This window comes from Uloborus diversus, chromosome 8, assembly GCF_026930045.1.
Source record: "Uloborus diversus isolate 005 chromosome 8, Udiv.v.3.1, whole genome shotgun sequence".
In the NCBI taxonomy this organism is placed as follows: domain Eukaryota; kingdom Metazoa; phylum Arthropoda; class Arachnida; order Araneae; family Uloboridae; genus Uloborus; species Uloborus diversus.
Genome location: NC_072738.1, coordinates 74,198,585 through 74,216,830, shown reverse-complemented (window position 1 = coordinate 74,216,830; position 18,246 = coordinate 74,198,585). Strand labels below are relative to the sequence as shown.

The following is an 18,246-nucleotide window of genomic DNA, read 5'->3' as shown; positions in this document are numbered from 1 at the left end:
GTTCAAGTGCCGTTTTTGGGGACAAATTAAATTACTACAGAAACAGCTTTTGAAGTTGATTAACACGCCATATTTACGTGAATATGTATCACGTTTTAGGAATTCCTCCGAAATACAGTTGAACACGCTTATAACGAGCGCAAAGGGACCGCGATATTTGCTCGTTATAACCGAGTACTCGTAAAATGCAAGTTCATGAAAAAAATCATAAAAAGTCATCGTAGTTGATTTTCTTTTCCTCTATAATCTCTGTAAATTTCAATCAAGTCAGCTGTAGTTCCGGGTTTCTTAGTTAGATGGCGTTGGAAAGTCACTCCACATCTCCCACCAAAACTGAGAAGGTCTTGTTACCATTCGGGGCAGAAGTGTGGAGGAGTTGTCTACAGTTGTCTCTCCAATCTCTGTACAGTACGAAAGAAGTTGGTAAATTTGCTATGAAGTGTCTGAATGCATCTTTCTTGTGTCATTGATTTTGGGAAATACACATATAAAGGGTGTTTTTTTTAGAAGTATAGAACTTTAGGTCCAAATAAAACACCGTTAAATGATGTAAATTGCCATGAATTTCGCTTTATTCGGAGGATGATTCTTTGCCATTTTTATTTAAATGTGATTTCTGGTATATGGCCACTCCGGCTGGCTTGGAGAAAGTCTAATCGGGAAGTCGAATTTTCAATCAAATTTTGCAGTAATGGGGGCCGTATGTGAGTGATATGTGGCGAATGTTCACGTCCAAGGCGTCAATCGCCTGTGGCTTAAGCCTTGGTTTCCTAGAAGCGAATCGCCGAGCTTCGACGTCGCTCATCGCCGTAACGCTGAAATCAAAGCCAAATGGATTCCGGCGTGGTCATTCACGACGTCGAATTAGCTCGGGCGCGCATGGGCAGAAGAATCAAGTTTTCGCCTCGGCGAGGAGCGACGCCGACGCTAAGCGTGTTCGCTCCTAGGAAACCAATGCTTTATCGGTGTAGACCTGAGACTTCACACAGCCCCACAAAAAATAGTCCAGCGTAGTTAAATCGCAAGATCCTGCAGGCCATTTCACGGGTCCATTAAGCGAAATTATTCGTTCACCGAACGTTTCTTTCAATAAATCAATTGTGACACGCGATGTGTGGCATTATGCACCGTCCTGTTGTCTATTCATGATGAAATGGCAAACCAAACACAAAACAAGTGACAACTATCAAATTGGCCCACAGATCATACAGTGTCCCCGACTTAAAGTTCTATACCTCTAAAAAAAAAAACCCTTTACATACAAATAATTCTTAAATGCTTCTTTACTCCACAAATTACAAAAAAAAGAGCCATTATCAGTTATCACTTGTTTTCAGGATTTATGACTCACGACTAAATTTCAGATAACTTCAGAATATTGAAGGACTTTTCTGATCCTTTTATCCGAGAAAGGTTAAGCGGAGCTGAAAGTCAATATAAATTTTATGAATCAAAAAAATATTGTTCGTTTTAAGCGGGGTTTGCTCGTTGTAAGCGAGTTATGCTCCCAAAGACTTAACATTGTAATAAGCAAATATTTCCGATTTCCTCGCTAAATCCAGGTTTTCGTTAAATCAGAGCTCGTTATAAGCGGGCTCAAATGAAATTGAACTAAATAAAATCTGTGTTAATCAATTAGTTCGAGAAATAAATACGAGCAAAATAATTTAATCTGAACGAAAATCCTCGCTAAAAGCCCTACAATGAGTTTCAACACAGAGCAAGAAAGAACGCAAAATCAAGTTTCGCAAACGATTAATTTCAAGCTATGAACAATGCCGTTTATAGAGAAACTAAAAGACATGCGAGTTTCTAGGCATGCACTATGCGACGTCTTGTGAGCACTTGCAGCAGAAAAATTTTAACAATCCAAATTAAAAAAAAACAAATTGATCGAAAAGCCAAAACGGGAGAATGAGGACGAAACAACTTTGCATTTTTAATGAGAATCATTAAGAAACTTAACAGGGCAATTCTCGAAAAAATGTCCCGTGCGTAACGCTTAGTTTTTTTTTTATTTTTTTATTTATTTTTTTTTTATCTTTTCAGCTAAATAAAGCCTTTAAAAAATAATGTTGTTGGAAAAAGTTTTCATGCTTTGCTATACTATCAAAGCATAAGTTAATCCCATATTTAATTAATAGTTACTTGAATAAAATAAAGAACTTAGCGTTACGCACGGGACACTTTTTTAAGAATCGGCCACCAGCAGAATTTTGGGTAAAACGTCTAAAAGAAACCGACAATTTACTGAAGTCTCGAATCCAATCTTTATTGGCTATTTAATTTTTAAAAACAGCGCATTATCGCTACAACGTTGAATGTTTTCTGGCATTATCTAATTAAATAAATAAAATAAGCGACTTATAATAATAATTAGTATTATTAATTTGACCAATGTAAAATTTTTTTATAAAAAGAGCATACACGATCAATGTTACTGGTGACAAGCGCAAGTACTTTCAACTAATTGCAATAATACTCCCACCCCCCTCCAATGGGAAGCCATCTTCATCCAGATTGCCTCAAACTTAACAATTTTCTTCTAAGTACAAAAATGCGATAGCATGAAAAAGCCTTTACCGTTTAACTCAAAATGGAAATTCAGAAGAAAGCTACTGTTAACGGCCAAGAAAGATGCGCGCCAAAAGTGATATCGACATAATAAACGGAATTGAGGTAAGAGATTGTTTTTATACTAATGGTGGCTACTCGTGAAAAATGCTTTTTGCGACAAAAACTTTCATAAAGGGGCTTCTTTGCAATTGTAAAATTTGTGCCGGGTCTCTTAAAGACCTACAACAAAGGGAAAAAAAAAAAAAAAAAAAAAAAAAAAAAAAAAAAAAAAACCCGGTAAAATAAACCGTTAAAATAACAATAAATTAATAAATAAACTACAGCCCTGAAAGGTCTATGATTTTTCCCTCCAGTTTTTTTCCATCGGATAAAAACCATTGAGAAAATATAAAATGAAGGGAGTGTAGACTTTCTTTTATGAAACCAAGACTCCAAAGTCACGTGACAGATTTTAAAGCAAAGCATTGGAAGAAATCTGGTGTCTTTCGCTTGTTTCACGCAAAACGTGCCAACCATTCGTTGTTGTCGAGTCACGTGACTTGGGGTTTTTTTGGGTCAACTTTTGTAAAGCTAATGGTTGGACTTGCTCCCTCCAGATAAAACAGACAGCTTATAGATCCGAAGCTAGTTCAAAAGATACAAACCATTATTGCACGCTTGGTGAAACACATTTTTTTAATAATATAACTAGCAGAACTTTATTCCTCTTTCGAAACACCATGTGCATTCTTCTAAACGCTTCTATTAAGTAATTAATAAGTCATTCCATATTTATGATACGATTGCATTTTGCAAAAGGTCTGCTTTGGAACAGCCCACCCCGTTATCTAAAAAAATAGAGAACATCCTTTGCTTGTATCAAAAGCAATGGTTGAAATTCGATTTTATAAATGAAACAACAGCGTATTCAAAAATCCTACATACAAATAAAATTCACCCTTTAATACTCGCGATAGTTTCTGCGTGATGGAAGACCTACACATAAAAGATTGCACGCATCGGGTTCGAAATATTGAATAAAAGTAAATGCTCATATTTATCAAACACTGCCAAGAGCGTCTTCTCTCTAAAATATTAAAAACAATTCTTTTGAAAGGAGGTTAAATCACGGGCAATTTTTGTAGATGTCTTACGTCAAAAGTGGATTTTGGTTCCGAAGATTTAAATTTCGAGAAACATTTCAAAAGAAGGATATTGGAAGGCATTCATGATTTTTTATGGGCATCTCTTTTTGAAAGTGATGGAATCAGTAAATAACACTTACAATTTTATGTATTTCCCTACTTTACTTCCAATGCGAGCTACAGATACTCGTTTTTTAGAAGTTTTTTGAAAAAGAAAGAAAACCAACTCGAAAAATCTACGGTTCATGAAATTAGAAGCATCCGAAATTTGAGACGTTCGACAAAATAACGTCTCCATGAATGAATATGCAAATAAATCTGTTGAATTCATTTCAATACAGTCAAGGTATTTTTTCCCCAAAATATTTCCCCTAAAATCCAACGGATTTGGCCAAGTCTAGAAAACTCGACCATATTATGGAAAGGAGGAAAAAACACTGCGCGAAGAACCTGTTGTGCGCGTTCCCCACAATCCGGCATGTTCCCACAATTGGACACTTTCGGTCCGGTCCACATTAGGCCGAGTTTTCGGGATTCTACTGTGTATATTCAATGCAAAACAAAAGCTTTTTAACATTTTCCAATACACACATTTACCAAGATGAAGCACATTGCTTAAAGGGCAGACCGACAAGTGAATGAACACTTAAGCACAACTTCGTTTTGAAAAATTCATAACTTCGTTAAAATTAGCATTTGGCACATGGTTATAAAAATGTTTTAATCGACATATAGGGTGATTCAAAAAGAATGGTTGAGCTTCAAACGTGTATATTTTGTTTAACAAAAATGGTGAAAAAACGAATTTCTTTTTCTCTTTTCACGTACTTAGAACATGCCAAAAACGTTCTATGTGCTCCCCTCATGACGCCTGAGCAGTATCACACATTCACTTTGACTCCTGCCACGCACGTTCTATCGTGCACGCAGTCACAAAAGCCACTGCTGCAGTGATCCAACCATACTATGATCACAATATCCATTACATATTCAGCAAGAAAAATTCCCATGGTGTTAGGTCCGGTAATTTTTTTTTTTGGGGGGGGGGGGGGCATCATGAAGTGCTAAATCATCTCTCCGCTGATCGCCATTTTGACTCACCGAATAACAAATAACAAGTGGAACACAAAAGATGACATGTAGAGACATCTAGCGGCAGTCAATTGAAAATTTAGAACTCGATCTTTTATTTAAGCTCCACCAGAGAGTTGTATAGAGCAGCGTTTCTTAATTTCTTTAATCAATGGAACCCTTTTAAACTTTCTCACTTTTTTCGTGGAACCGTTAGTTTTTTGTCAATAGCTTGCAATGGCGAAGCCAAGGTTCTGTTTGAGAAGAAGCCCAGGCCCTTACCTCAAAGAGACTATCACATTAACTATTTGTCGTTATTGATAATTAAATGGACTTCATTATAGACTGGTAATTATTGCTAACTGCTAATTATTATACTTAACACCAAAACACTTCTACTTGCATAAGCGGATGGTACCCCAAAACAGTGGGGGTCAAAGGAGGTGCGGGGGGGGGGGCAGGTTTGGTGGGCGACACATTCTTAAAACTAAATTGTTTCTTCAAAAATTGGGCAGTTTAATTTTTACGTCATTATTAATGAATTGACCTTCTTTCAAAAATTCGAGAAACGGACTCAAAAAGCGGGACCGGATGGCCACAGAAGATTCCCTCCTACAAAATCCCCCCCCCCCCCATTTACTAAGTTTCATTTTAATTTTTACGAAATAATAACATGAAAAAATAGCATAAAACAAGCACTTATTAAGTCAATTCTTCCTTTAAACACGTGATTAGATCATCACTATCATTTTTCATTCGACCCTTAGTTTTGAACTTAGAAAAGTGGAGGCTCCTTTTCCGGTTGAAAGTGAGAGGGCAATTGCCCCCTTGCCCCCTCGTACGAGCCGCCTATGCCTGTTTGTGATTCTGTGCATTTTTAAAAGGGATAAATCACTTCAGAATTTATGCATGAGTTATATGATTAAAATATTTTCTTAGTTAGGAACAGAAATACTTATGTGTTCTACCTTACAATAGTTTTAAAATTCACTAAAATTTACACAGAAAAAGTTTTTAAAATCTAAAAACTAAAATGTCTCTTATTTTACAACAATTTTTAAAGTTATTTATTAATCAGAGACTTTGATGTCACTGTACGTTATGTTGACTTAAATTGTTCCTCACTCGTTAAATGTTGTTCTGCTTGCAACTGCTGCCATAGATACTGGGAGAGTGGCTAGTATTAATAGTAGGATACAGTCGGATCCCAACTTACGCGAGGGATGCGTTCCAAGACTCCTCGCGTATAGATCGAAATTTCGCGTTGTGGAAAAGTTGTGTATATGATTATTTTTATTAACATATCCACTCACTTTAGACATTTTTAAACACCTTTTAAACAGTTTTAGACCATTTTTAAACTATATATTACCGTTTCTTACATAAAAAGCTGAATTTTTACCGTATTTTACAAAAAGTTGCATTATTCAACATAAAATAATGCTACGATGCACAAAATTAATGGTCACTGGGAGAGAGAGAGAGACATAAAAATAAAACAGTACGGTACGTACAGTATGTAGTAATAAAACAATGCACTGTAAGAGTACTATACTGTAGGTACAGTAAGTTACATTTATAACTTAAATATTGAAGATGATGATTTATGCTGCGCAATCTGATCGTCATTCTAATATATTTTTGAATTCAGTTGCTTCGCATTTACTTTTATAACATTTACATCTATGGTAACACCCCTCTTTCAGGGACTCGATAATCTTCAATACAAGAGCAGATTCCAATTTCATATTGTTTGCATTTTGCTTAAAAACTACGCTGCGAGCTTCATATTAAAACTAAGGTCTGGACTTATACCGGATTGCCTTTTTTTTTTTTCTCTTGACTTTTAATAATACGTATGAAAGATTCATTCATGCCTAATTGTCCCGCTACCTTCGACCCACTTTCTAGTTGTTCAAGAGCATTAAGAATCTTTACCTTTTCTTAAATCGTCACAAATTTCGCTTTTTGTTTCCACCTTCAAACTTTAGATGAAACAGCGTGACTAAGTGCCACAATGTTTCATCACCTTTTATATTTAGAATAAATAAATGAAAAATATGAGGAGTGATGATATATACACATTAAAAAAGCTATGTTTATAGTGCGGTGTGTGGGAGCTTGCGCAGTCAGTGATGTAGAAAGGATGGAAAGTACATCACGAAGTCAATGTTTAGTAGTCAATAACAAAGCCGAAACTTAGCAACACGATTCCTTTACAAATATTTTCGTGTTGAGAGAGAGAAATTCGCTTTAGCTCTAAAATTCGTTGCCTCTGAAAAACTCGTGTTATAGCCATTTTGCGTAAGTCGGATCGCGTTGTAGCGGGAGCGTGAATTTGAATTTTACACCAAAAATCGTAATTTTAGGAAATATTTGGTAATGATGCAGGAAAGGGAATTTGGGGTGTTCTTCCATATGTTTTTCAACACTGAAGTCACTTTTAAACTATCTTTGGTGATAGTATGGGTCAGTAGCTTCTTCCGAAATGAATTTTTTCGAAATTGAAATGTTTAAAAGTGAGAAAGAGGTGCTTTATGACAGATCTTGGAAAATTTCGAAGTTGAATCTTAAATGCACAATTTCAGGCGACAAATAAAATTATTCCTATAGTGACTAACCCTAATGGGTAATAAAACTCAGATAAGTGTACGAAGGTAAAAGTAAATTTATTTTTAATTTTGGAAAAGTGTTTTTTTTTTTTTTTTTGATTTTTTAAGTGACAAATTTCAAAGATGTAGAATGAAAACATGCAAGTCTCATGGAACCCCTGAGGGAGCTTCGTGGAACCCTGGGGTTCCGCGGAACACAATTAAAGAAACGCTAGTATAGAGCTAACATTCCTAAATCGGGGTAACCTTTTGAAAATCCACTTTTTTTTTTGTTTTGCAATCACTCTGTTAGTGTAATTATTTTTTCAAAAATAAGAAAGTTTATACGGTACTGTGTCAAGTTTTTTTTATTGGAGGTGGGGGGCGAAAAGAAAAAAGTGCACCAACTCAGTGAATGAACACCCCCAACGAACGGAAAAGCACACCAATTTTCTCGTTTTCTTAACACTCCCCCCCCCCCCAAAAAAAAAATAAATCAGAAAGGCAATCTTCGCCATGCCCCCCCCCCCCCGTTCCTCGCCCCTCGTGGACATTCCTAATCAAAAAAAGTCTCAAGAACATGCATTAATTTATGATCTTCTTGCTCATAATCAAGAACTTTAGCATTTATTTACTTTTTCTTTTCTCGCTTAATATTAAAACATCTTAAATTAATTATTTTTGTAAACTTACGTACAGTGGAAAATGAACCGTCAATTTCAGTCTTTCTTCACAATCTCCTTCTGGATCACAAATAACATATCTGGCAACGGAAGCTCCAACAAGCGATTATAATCTGCACACGAACAGTGAATAACCATTCGAATGCAGTTATCTGTCGACGTAAATAATTTTCCTGTATCGTAACTTTGAACTATAGAATGGCTTAAACAGAAGCGATAAACCTGAATCATTGTTTTAGCAGGTAATGAGAAAGTGATATACCTTTACAGTTTGATAATGACAAAACAAAATGAGTTTTGAGCGCAAGGAGAGATACATAATGGAATTCGAGTCGAAATTGGATATAATAAAGCTCTTCGTTAAATATTTAGTTGTGCGTTCAAATGATTAGTTCGTCAATGATTCGAATTCTAATGTGGCGATATTTAATTATTCAGTGAAATTAACAGTAAGTCTCATTTGAAGGCGCTATGTTAAGGAAAATCGTTGTGAATATTTTTTAAGCTTTAGATAGTTAGGCGTTAATTTTCATTCACATAATTAATAGAAATGTGAATGAAAACAAAACATAAACAATGCAAAGATGAAAGATTTTGTCAGTGAGGTATTGATATTACTCGACTATTTAAAAAAATATTAATTAAATAAATTTTATTTTACAGGCTCATTCCCCTTATTAAAAGAAAGAAGAAACGACTCGAAAAGATGAGTTAATTTTTTACTTATAATTCTTATAATTTCAAACAAGAATGTTGTGGCACAGCAGTCCTTTGATGCTCAGGAATTCACATAAGGATTTTTTTTGTATTAATTATCCAAGAAATCAAAATTTAATATTTTTAGACGAAAAATCGCTAAATTCACGGTGACTTTTTTTCTCTTTTACTTAAGCCTGATTGTTGAACATGCGTCACTTGACACAACTTTTATTTTCGAGTTAGACCGAGCAGAGCCGGGCGACGCGACGTAGCTAGTTGAATATACAGGAATTGGAAACGCAGCAAGTGTGAATATTCGCCTGTGTTTATTTCAATTTCAGAAAGCAACCCCGGACAGCATAGTACACAACAAAATGTCAGAATGTGTCAACCTTACGTTAGATAGCATTCACATTAAAATAAATCAATGTTACGAGATTGGGAGAAGGTAAACATGTTTACGCCATTCGCCATTTGTGCATATTGCCCCCCTCCCAACTTTTAAGGACCACTGGTTCAGGATGGAGATTCACGAAATTTCCGTTCATGTAGGAATACATATTATTCCCAGAAGAGTCACAACCTGAGGCACATGCCTGCAAACCAAGTTCGCAAACAGGAAACATCACGAAGTTATTGGCCATGCAGATACACAGAGAGGATCTACAGCACTAAAATCTATATCGCAAAGCTACTAAAAAGGCAATATCTGCGGACAAGAACATTTTGCGCCGACTGAAAATGGGTTTGAATTTTAGTTTCATGACAGACCCTACAAATGTACAAAGTACAAGGCCGAGCTCAAACAGATGCTGCAGCGGCGAGTTGTGGAAAGTGAACTAAAGTCCCAGTTTTTAAGTTTTCAAAATCAGGAAAAATATTTCACAGTAAAACAATTCCATTTTTTCGTTAAGATATAGCAAAGTAATAAAAAAAAATATGCTTTTAATTTTATTGCTGCCTTCATAAAAGAAGATTTTGAAAAGTAACGTGAAAATATAGTTTATTTCATAAGGGCACATTCCAAGGGCGCCCATATACAAAATTTTAAGGGAGGGGGAGGGGGGCTCAGATATTTTCTCCATGGTTAAACAAAATATTTTACCCATAGAAACCGATTTCAGTACAGATTAGTTATTAAAATTTGACATTTTTAATAAATTATTCATTAATGGCTGGAGTAGAAATGTTTTTACATTTTTGCAAAGAAAAAGGTACTAAGACAATGAAGTTCTAATTTCAAAGGGAGGGAGGGGGGGGGGCTTGAGTTCCCATTTGCAGCCCCCCCCCCGGTGCCCGTGGCACAGACAATGCTTTTTTCCTACTTTGTTTTATGCCAAGGTAAATCATTTGCAAAACAATTATTCACAATTAAATTGATGCAAAACTATAAATAGAGAGCACAGTATATGAAACTGATGTAATGAAAGAATTTTGGCAGGTTAAGATCTTATGTGAACTTACTGAAAACTCCGTTTTTGTGATTGTGGAACACAAGTTAACCAGGGTTGGGAAAAACCCGGGTTTTTTTTAAAGGGTCCGTGGACCCAGGGTTTTTTGGGTTTTTTTAAATAAAACCCAAAAAAACCAACTAAAGTTGGGTTTTTTAAAAGAAATGTGGTTTTTTTTTGTCTTTTTTTTTAGGGGAAATGTGGGGTACTTGTAGCATATTGTAGCATAAGGATATGGACTAAGTGCAAAAATTGTCTTTGGGTAAAAAAAAAAAGCTGGAAAACTAGTTAAAATTCAGCGTTTTCTGAAGAAAAGTATAAAAGACGAAAAAACCCAAGAATGGTGAAGTTTTAGATTTTTTTCATTTTCATTATTACCAACAGTTAAGGCAAAGTTACTTCTCGAGTGATAAAATCTATTGTTAGTTTTTAATTACTAATTTTTTTTTTTTTTTTTTTTTGCATTTTACTTTATTGTATTTCATTTTGTTATGAAAAACTGTTGTAGAACCTTAAGTAGTTTAAATCCCTTTTTACTGAATTCCAGCTCAATCAAGACATTTCTTTGAATTTTATGTTGCCCGTTGTTCTATTTCTGTGTACAGAGTAAGAAATATTAAACTTTTTCGTAAGATAATGAAAATACTGTACCTGTTCTGTTTTCTGTCGACCGTTTGTAAAATCTGTTAATTTCTAAAAAATATACCTTGTGTTTATTCGAGATTTGTGACGCGTTGGTTTGCAGAAAATAATTCACATGAAAGCCTTTTAACTAGATTAGTTTTCTTTGTACAATCTACAAATATTGAGAAAATCAGACGTGACAGGACTTGGTCAAGATAATTTGATTTATTTATTGACCAGTTAAAGAAAAAAGTTAAATATATTTGTTTAAAATCTTTGAAGTATTTTTTTTTATGCCGTTAAGAGTTAAGAAATACTATTAAAGTTCAAAATTCATTTTTTATGTTCATTGTCTGTGGTGAAGAACAAATAAAAAAGAAGTTTAAACTGTAAAAGTATTTAAATTAGTTAATTTTTTTAAAAACTTCTCAGAAAATTTAAAAAAACCCAAAAGTGGGCTAAATAATGGGGTTTTTTAAATGGTTTTTTTCAAAAAAACCCATTGGGTCCAACCCAATTGGGTCCAATTCGGCTAACCCTGAAGTTAACAGGATCGAGGGTGCTAATGCCAATGATCGATGCCTGAAAATTTTCAGTTGAGAATCGTCTGCAATGTTTTTTGTAGTGCCAATCAAATTCGAAAATTAAGAAAAAAAAAAGAATGAAATATACATTTAGAAATCATTTGCGAAATGCAGAATTTAAAGAAAATATTGTTTAAAATTATTTTAATCAAATTGGGTTGGAAAAATGGATTACAAACATAAACAATAGCTAATTCTAAAAATTTTCTTCAAAACAGACCTAAGAGGGAGAGAAAGTTCAACCTCTCTTCAATTTAAAACTAGAAAACACAATAGTGGAAAGAAAATAAATATGCGGAAATGGTAAGATTTTCGAAATTTCAGAACAAGAAAAGAAACGAAATACCAACATAGAGAAACCAAGAACAGGCTGGAGTTTCGAATTCAAGGCTTTAGCATGTTTCCGGTTCCTTTCTGTCAGTTTTTTCCGCAGTAAATTTATGGAAAATGGGGCGCTCAAAGAAAGCTACTTTTTTGTAACTGGACCCGAGCTAGTTTAATAAAGATTGGAGACATAAAAATTCAACGCTTCCCATATAGCCGAGTATTCTTCTTCCCCTCCCGGATGAAGAAACTGTTTTATATTCCATTAGAACTTTTCAGCAGAATGAAATAATTCACTTTTTGCGAGATGGCTATCGAGAAAAGAAGGAGGAATATTTTGTAAAAATTCGTAAGTTTGAAATTTGCATGATATATGAGCTTGGAAAATATAACGAAATTGCAGTTTTATGCAGGGGAATGTTAGAGAAAAGTATAGGATTATTATTTTATTCATCCTTTTATTCCTTAAAACGTGCATTTTTGGTATCGATGCTACTTTCATCCACTTAATTGCTGTTTATCGCACTAAACATAATTTAATGACCAGTATGCCATCCTGATGAAATGTAACTGTTGCGAGACTTTTTGATTCGCTATGGTTTACAACACTTAATTTTACTTTTAGGTTTGAAAAAATTTATCCGGTGTTACTTCTAATTATTTCAGCGTGCTTTAAGTTACGTACGTACATGTAGTTGCAATTACTCTACTTATTAACTACCAATCATTTCATCGTAATTTTGAACCAGAGTACAAACTAAAAAAATTGATGTGGTGTAGATCTTTAGCAGAGTCCCAAAAATTAAATAGGGAGGAAAAATGGTCAGTTTTTCAAAATTTCACGAACTTAGAAATAACAAATCTGCACAGCTCTTACAGTTACAAAAAAGATACCGTTTTAAGGGTAATTTAATGCTTCTTAATTCATCGACAAAAATTTTAACTGGAAAGCAAAGCTTTTGCAATAGGAAACAAGATCTGAAAAAAAAAAAAAAAAACCGCATCTAAAATGCAAGATGACGGGCTTACCTCTAGTCATATTTTGATAAGCAACCCGACAGAAACACATTTCTCTAATCATAATCCTCATATATATAATAGCAAATGATCGAGTAACGCTCCTGACGTCATCAACAATGAAACTCGCGCCACGGCATGATATTTTGATAATATTTTTTGAAAATGTTTGACATGAAGGGAAATGCTTTATTTTGACAAGGCTGAACTGGATCCGGTAACTTAACTGTTTTACTGGTAAAACTGTCATTTCAGGGGAATGAAGAAACGAAAAAGTGGTCAACAATGAACGCTACATACTGGAGTTTAGGGTTCATCCACTGGAGTTAGGGTTAAAATTTCAACCATCAAAATAACATCAAGCAGGCAATCGCTTCGTTCATAATTTTCAGCCGTCATACTTTGACGGGCGATTTTCTAGCTATGTATAAAAACTGTGTTTCGTTTAGAAATTTACAGTAGGATCCTGTACTTTGGAGGTCTAGTTTTGAAACCAAGATCAGAAAAAGAACACTTTCACAAGTCGCAACAAATTCGATGTCATGAAAACAGTGAGTTTTTTTCAGACATTAATTTAACTATATCGATTGGGGAGGCAAAAGGTCAAAAGAATTTCAGAAGGTTAAAACACTTTCAGTTTAAATCAGAGGAGAAAAAGGGGAGGATGCATATGCATACTGATTTCATTAAGGGGCAAAACCAAAGTTGAATTCAAGGCAACAATAAGCTTAACTGTCGGTAAATTTAAGCAACAATTCTAAAAACATTCTGGACTCAATTGCTTACACTGGTATGACAGTTCACAAAATTAATCAATTAAAAAGTTAGAGAAGGGGGGAAAATATTCTGCAATCTTCTTTTATTTGTTGTTGTTGTCGTCGTCGTATACCCGCTAGGCTGGCAATTTAGGGTGCGCTGCTTAACTTTACTGTACCGTAATTTGGTGTGAAGCCCGACTTCCACAGTACACACATGCCATAAGGACCCGTTAAAAGAGTATAGGCAACGATTCACACAAAGGCAGGACAGCGACAGGAGCGAGAAAATACATTCATGCCCGTGCCGAGATTCGAACCCAGGACCTCCCTATTGCAGTACGACTTCTCTGACCTGTCCTTAATGATTGTTCAAAAAAAAGAAAAAAAGAAAAAAAAAGAAGAAGAAGAAAAAAACCATAGTTCTGCAACTCAAAATCTATTTGATTCAATTATTTCCAAGAAAACTCCGTTCAAGGAAGTTGTTAACAGTACAAGGATAATAAAAGAGTTAAGACAGAAAAAGAAGGCAGTTATTATTCAAACTTGATAATTTTAGTCATTAACCATGGAAAAAAATCATTAATAAATAAATGACTTCAAAAGCCAGCGGCAGTGATCGAATATCTTGTCATTAGAACTAATCTATCCTGCAACCTAAATGTGGCAAAATGAAGACACAGAGAAGCGAAATACCGATCAATACACGTTTAATGAATTACGTTCAGCAACACTGCCGCAAATAGAAGACAATAACAAAAGCAGGAATGCCATTATTCCCGAATTTCATCAATGTCCTATTTGACAGCAAGCACACCCAAGGCAGGGAGAGAGTTAGAGAAAAGGCGAAGGTGTAATTTCAGTTTCTAATTTCTCTTTCGCGTCTGTTAATTCTTAGGATTCGCAATATAATAGACAGTCGGCCGTGATACACACAATATATCCTGCAAGTATATTTTACTCGGTGAGTTTAGGGGTGGTCCATAAATGATGTCACACTTTTTCCAACATTTTTGATCCACATCTTGTTACCCCCCTCCCTCCTCCATGTCAGAAACTGTCACAATATCACAACCCCCCCCCCCCTTCCTCTCAAAGCGTAATATCTTTTGTGGGCAGCCCCTTAGACGATTATTTTCTTCCAAAACTTTCGTTAGGGTCAGTTGTGGTAAAGGGAAACAGAATTTCAATGTTTCAATTTCAGATCCTGCCCCATTTATTTCGCACATTGTGTCTAAGATTACACTCTCTGAACGTAACTGGACATAAAAAAAAATTGATTTCATGACTGCTTGATGGCGAATGAAATCATATTTACATTTACCTAAGTGTGCTTCTTTTTACCCCAGAGACTGCGGGGTAAATGGAAAAACCCCATTTATTTCTCCACTAGGTTGACTAAGGTTGGCGATCGCACTGTACACAATCAGTTTAGAAGCTTAAAAGTTCTACACCAACAGTACTCGATGTACGGCTCGTAGGTCGCATTCGACCCGTTAAATCCTCCAAATGTAATCTGAAATCATTTGACAAGCAAGCTCACAGAAAAAATTAAATCAAGCCCTGAATTTATGTAAAATACACCCGAAAGTTAGCCTTGCAAAAAAGAATGAAAAACTTGTTACTTCCATTTACCCCAGAGTACAGTATTTATGGGGTAAAAGGATTCACATAAATTACACATCAAAAATAGATGGGAAGGTGAAATTCAAAAAATGTTTTTAGTAACTATCTACACGAAAAATAAAACTAGTTCAAACCAGATTACTTCGCACTTGTAGACCTTATGGAGAGGAAAATGTAAAATTACTAAACTTATAAAGTTTTTCACAGTGTCGTCTTCAAACAATGATGACGCCTACAGATATACAATTGTTTAGAAACCTACGGAACTCTCAGAGTCTCCTCTTACCTAGCTTTTCACTCACAGCCAGTTTAGTTTCAAAAACTAATACAAGTGTGGTGATAGAGTTTGTTTCCTTTTATCCAACTGACCCTGCTGTTTAAAAAAAAATACTAAATGTGTGGTACTGAGTTTGTTTCCAGTACCACACTTTATCCCATATTTCCTTTTACCCACAGTGACAATGTTTAAAAAAATTAGAAGTGTGGTAATTGAGTTTGTTTCCATTTACCACACATTTCCTTTTACACCAACTGACCCTACAATTCAAAAATTATTAGAAGTGTGGTTATTAAGTTTGTTTCCATTTACACTCACCATGTTTCCTTTGACCCCAAGTGACAATACTGTTTATTTAAATAGTACAAGAAGTTTGGTTATAAAGTTTGTTTCCCGTGTTTCCTTTTACCCCAACTGACCCTACTGCTTAAAAAAATTACTAGAAGTGTGGTAATTGAGATTGTTTCCATTTCTTCCATATTTCTTTATATCGCAACTGACATTACATTTTTTTCAGTGTTGTAAGCGAGACTTAAGATAATGAAAACTGTAACACACTTTGTGAAAAGTATTGGATACGATACTCTATATTTCAATCAAAAACTACGTTATATGTAATTTCAACTGACAATATGTACATTGTACAGCGTTATTTTTTAAATATCATCATGAATTTCGTTGCAAAATACTTTTATTTACATACCTATTTCCTTTGTTTCTAAAATTAGTTTTCGATACATTTTTATCGATTTTAAAGCGTTGTAAATCTTGAAGCAGAGAAAGCTGCAACTAACCATAAGAGAAATGATTTTGACTAAAAAAAATAATTGGTCTTATCATCAACTTATCAATAGTATCAAAATTTATTATTAATGCTGAATATCACATACGCTGACCCTGCTTTAATTTTAACATTAAGGTAAGGAGGTCAGGAGAGGGAGAGAAATGACTATTATAGGATTTTAAGCTACTGTTTGACCAAGATAACGCTTCTTTATCTGTTAATGCTTGGTTGCCATTGCACTAAATTCTTTTAAAAGCTTTGATTGTTCATTCTAAAAAAATTCTAAGGCAATTGTGAAAGAATTATCAAAGAATAATAATTTTAAAAAAGAAGAAGGAAGAAAAAAAAAATCGAGTTTTAAGGACAAACCACAAAAGTGAAAGGATTCTGAAACTGGGGAAAAAGGAATGTTTGAAAAAATGTTCATGAACCCTCTTTCTCCATTCCCCACTTTTTATGGTTCATTTTTTCCAATTTAGGAATCAAAACTAGAAAAAAAAAAAAAAAAAAAAAACCATAAAAGTTGAAATTTTTAGAACATAATTATTTGTTTCATTTTGTTTATGAAACATTATTTACCACAAGCAGTAACTTTTAATTTATGTATTCACAAGCAAAAATACCCGGCGTTGCCTGGGTCAGTAATAATTGTGAGAAACAATCGCTACTTTCATTCGTTTTCTGTTTTAATTGAAAGAGCTCAAAGCACCCCATTTTGATGTGATTCAAAATCGAGCTCTTTCCTTATCCATAAAAGTAAAATAGCAATAAGTTTAAAGAACGAAATAGTATTTAGTTAGAAACGAAAGCACGACATTTAAGCATATAAAAATTTGAAGAATTTCCAAACTATGAAATTTTATTTGTGTCAAAAAATTTATCAGTGTTTTTTTTTTTTGAAAATAATCTAAAACTTTTTCTGTATGGCTTTTGAAATACAAACAGTTTTAAAAAATGCAGCCGCCCGCAATCCCACTACACTTGCTTTAGTTATTTTGGGAAATTTCAATTATTGTGGGTTCTTGGTGCGATTTAAAATGTTACCAAATTTGTAGTAATCGTTTTGGGATACCTTGGATAATGCTCCCCCTCCCTACTTTGTAAAACTATCTGTTACTAATTTTTGTCAATGAGATATTGTCGCCCAACACTAAGATATTTTCGCTGACCATAAAATGATGCTAAATATTTTCATCCGAAATAAATAGTAATACTTAGCGAATGTTTGAAATTGAGCACAAAGACAAATTAATGGAAGTTTTTATGCTGAAAATAAATTTGTCTAATTTAGTTAGCGGGTTATTTTACATTTTAACAAAAGTTTTAAAGATTCTTTTAATGGCCATATTTTGGTTACATGGTGAAAGCCGAGAAACATTAGGTAGTCTTTGGTTGCAAAAAACAGCGCCAGTTAAAAAATTGCCTTACTTTATAACTGAATCGTTATAATTAATTATTGCTATGTTCTTATATCGATGAAATTAATAAATATATTTAGTAACTGATTTCCAATTGTATGTTTGATGATTAAACTCGTTTAAAAGTAATAAACTTACAAAAATTTTGAAAAGACTATCTCCCAGAACGGGAAAAATTAGGCTTTTCTGCCCATATGTTAAAGCCCATTTGGTGAAAATCACTTACATATTATTAAGAAAAATGGAAGACATATTTGAAATCAGCGCACCCAATAGAATAAAAGTCACTCATTACCTTACAATCACTTTATCATGACCCGAATTTTACAGGCCTGTGTAATTTTAGACAATAAACATTTTCTATTTTCTTATTGCTGCCAAAATTGTCTTTTTACTTAGTCCCGATATCGATTATTGGAATAGATGGGGATAAAAATTCTAAGAAAGCAATCAATTCCATGCTTCCTCCAGAGAAGCCTTGATTCAAAATTTTCATTATGATTACTATTAATATTGCTGTGGTAAGGCAACGAATTTTTGAAACAACGGGTTTTATATTTAATCATTTAATGGTCAAATTACATGACACTCACTCTCTGTTTTCCATCATAACTTCTTAAAACTATGTGTTTTAGAAATAA

The 18,246-nt window shown here is 34.2% G+C and overlaps 1 protein-coding gene across 3 annotated transcripts in view; it reads right to left on the bottom strand.

Annotated features, from left to right (window-relative positions):
• The window catches only part of LOC129227577 (disks large 1 tumor suppressor protein-like), a 358,608-nt gene that overhangs the window by 127,542 nt on the left and 212,820 nt on the right, over window positions 1-18,246 (bottom strand). The gene's annotated exons all lie outside the window — the stretch shown is intronic.